The sequence below is a fragment of the Elephantulus edwardii genome, unplaced genomic scaffold (assembly GCF_000299155.1).
Source record: "Elephantulus edwardii isolate Elephantulus edwardi_28Jun2011 unplaced genomic scaffold, EleEdw1.0 scaffold00324, whole genome shotgun sequence".
Lineage (NCBI taxonomy): Eukaryota > Metazoa > Chordata > Mammalia > Macroscelidea > Macroscelididae > Elephantulus > Elephantulus edwardii.
The window spans coordinates 244,324-248,073 of NW_006400074.1; positions in this window are offsets into that span (position 1 = coordinate 244,324).

The following is a 3,750-nucleotide window of genomic DNA, read 5'->3' on the forward strand; positions in this document are numbered from 1 at the left end:
TTCCAAAATGGCTTGCCTCCACCAACTCTGAACAGTGCTCAGGTCTTTCATTCATAGGGTCACTAGGAGTCATCTACGACTTGACAGCAACTAACAACAATAATACTCTTGCTTTTTTCTGCTTGCCATTTGCTTGGTATATTTTTTCCCACCTGTTTATTTTTAATCTTTCTTTATCTTCATTTTTTCAGGTGTGTCTCTTGTAGACAACATATTGATGGATTTTTGGTTTTTTATCCAATCTGCTACTCTTTCACTCTTTAGTGGTGCATTTGAACCATTCACATTCAGTGTGATTATTGAGAGGCTAGGTTTTATTGCTATCATTTTGTTGAGTTCTTATTGGTGTTGTTCCTAGTTACTTTTGGTCCATCCTGCTTTCTGTGACACTTCTATAAGAAGGACGTCTCTCAGTGTTTCCTGCAATGCTGGTCTTGTTTTACATACTCCTTTAGGTTCTGTTTTTCTAGGAATATCTTGATTACTCTTTCATATTTGATGGACAATTTTTCTGGATACAGTATTCTTGGTTGACAGTTGTGTTCTTTGAATGTTTAGTATATGTCATTCCACTGTCTTCTTGCTCACATGGAGGTTTCTGCTGAGAAATCGAGATTAATCTTATCTGCTCTCCCTTATAGGTTACTTTCTGTTTCTTCCTCACTGCTTTCAGAATTCTTTCCTTATCTTTGATTCTGGCAAATTTGACTATGATATGCCAGAGGAGAGGAAGACCTTCTATGAGATGGATTGATTCAGTGACTGGGGTAATGGGGGTGGATGTGTCAGAGACAGTAAGAATGGCACAGGATAGAGAAGAGTATGGGGCTGTGTGTGACATAGGGTCACTATGAGTCACAAGCAACTCGACGGCACATAACAACAATAGTCTTCAGTAATAGATATTTTTCTTATATCTATTTATTTCATAATATCCTTTTTCCATTTATAAAACTACAGTTAGTTTTTCTTTTCTGTCTCTGAGGATAATTAAAACATTTAAAATATTTCTTTCTGATATGTTTCTTCTATCATCCCTTTTTTTGTTTTTTGTGCATCTCTCTACCTATCTTTTATCTCTTAAGAATATGGAAATTCTCCATAATGTCCATTAATACTTGATTGTTTGTCTTTAAGAGTGTGTTCAGGCAGTTTGAGAGTGGGAGGTTTGTTGGTAAGCATCATTATAGGTTATTGAGCTATGAATCTCTGTCATTGCTATGTTACTCTCTGATTGAAAAATTCATTTAACTTTTTAAGCTACATATCATTCATTTAACATTTTAAGCTACGTATCATTCAGTATTTGTCAAGCTGAAAGAACTAAAAAACAAATTCAAGCCTCAGGTTGCAATACTGAATGATGGTATGGGCAAAATCTTGAATGATCCAGCAACCATCAAAAGAAGATGGAAGAAATAGAGTCACTGTACCAAAAAAAATTGGTTGACATTGAAATATTTCAGGAAGTAGCAGCATATGATAAAGAGACAAATGGTTTTTTGAAATGGTCCAATGTCAACCAATTCTTTTTAGTACAGTGACTCTGTGTATATTGATTATATATTTTGAAATTTTGTTGATTTGCATATAAAATTCATATGCAATGTGTTTCATTAAGTGTTTCACACATTCTTTCATTCACATTGTGTTTCACGCAATCATTCTCATACACTACATTTTATAAAACTAATAACCATTGACTTATGTCCACTATAGCCCTGTCTTTTCCGGTCCCCAATGTATCTTTCCTAATTCTTTCACCCCTTGCCTCCACCCACCAACCTCTGATCCCATGATTTCTTCCATCTCTACTCTCAGTCCCCCTTGACCCATTCTCCTTCTCCTTTGGACTTCTATACACATCTTACTAGTTATCCTTCTAATTTTACAGTAACAGTCTTATGCAGTATTTGTTCTTATGAAACTGAGTTATTTTACTCAACATAATACTCTCCAGCCTCTCCCATGTTATACAGTATTTTTCAAAAGTATGGCTTCTGAGTGCTGCATAGTATTTCACTGTGTGAATGTACCACGATTTCTCAATCCATTCGTTTGTTGATGGACATTTGAGTTGTATCCATGTTCTTGCTATTTTGAATAATGCAGCTTATGTACATCTGAGATTGTATCTCAGTTCAATTTTCCTTGGGGTATATTCCTAGCAATGGAAAAATAGGATCATGCAAAATTTCTATGTTCAGCTCTTTGAGAAAACACTAAACTGCTTTCTGGAGTGGTTGTATCATTTTACAGTCTCACCAACAATCTGTGAGAGTTCCAATCTCTCCACATCCTCTAACAATTTTTGCTCACTATTCTGTTAAACTTTGCCACTGCCACTGGGGGGAGATAATATCTCATTGAGGTTTTGATTTGCATCTCATTACCAGTGATTTTGAGCATTTCTTCATGTGTCTATTGATCATTCAAAAATTTCCTCTGTGAAAAGTTTTTCCAAGTCTTTTGCCCATTTTGTAATAGCAGTCTTTTTCTTGTGAAAGCCATGTAGTATTCTGTAAACTTTCATTATAAGACCCTTGTCTAAGATGGCATTGTCAATTATTTTCCCATTCAATAGGTTTTCTTTTCACCCTATTGGAAAAAGGTTTTGATGCACACAGAGACTTATACTTTAGAAGGTCCCATTCATCAATTATCCTCTCCTAGTTGGGTATCTAGGTACTTCTTGCAACTTCTTTTAATGTTTTATGCTTCATTCAATTGTTTGCCAATAAAATCCTTAAATATTCTGCTTCTTGTTTGAATTTGTTCTTCAGCTGTTTCAGTTTTTAAAACTTGGAGCTTATTTTGCATTTTCTAACTCAAGTTTTTTGCAAGCTTTGTATAATGCTTCACTTTCTACTCAAGTAACATCAAAAGATGGGGAAAAATGACCATTGCCTCTCTAACCCAACATCTCCAACAAATTGAAAAAGAACAGCAAGAAAAGCCAACACTCACTTAAAAATGGAAATTACAAAAATTAGGGCAGAAATAAATGAAATAGTAAACAGAAACACAATTGAAACAATCAACAAAACTAGGGGTTGGTTCTTCATAAAGGTCGATTAAATCGACAAACCACTAGCAAAACTAACAAAGGAAAAGACACAAATAATCTAATTAAAGACTAAATGGGCAAGGTCACACAGAACAAACTAAAATAAAAAGGCTAACAATGAAATATTATGAAAACTATAATATGAAAACCTAGAAGAAATGGACAAATACTTAGAAATCCAAAAATTACCTAAACTGACATGAACCAAAATTGAACACCTGAATAGACCCATTTCAAAAAAAGAAATTGAAAAGGTAATAAAACAATTTCAAGCCAAAAAAAAGCCCTAGACCAGATGACTTTACAAGTAAATTTTATCAAACATTCAGAGAACTGTCACCAATTCTACATTAACTATTTCAGAAAATAGAAAAAGATGGAATTCTCCTAGATTCATTCTATGAAGCAAACATATCCTTGATACAAAAGCCAGATAAAGATACTACCAAAATTGAAAACTATAGGCCAATATCTCTCCTGAACATAGATGCCAAAATCTTGAATAAAATCTTAGCCAATAAAATCCAATGATTGTTGTTGTTGTTGTTGTTGTTGTTATGTGCCGTCAAGTCGTTTGCGACTCATAGCGACCCTATGTACAACAGCCCTAAACTGTGCTCTATCCTGTGCCAAGCTCATTGCCACTGACACACCCATCCCGAGTACCCCAGTCACTGACTCAA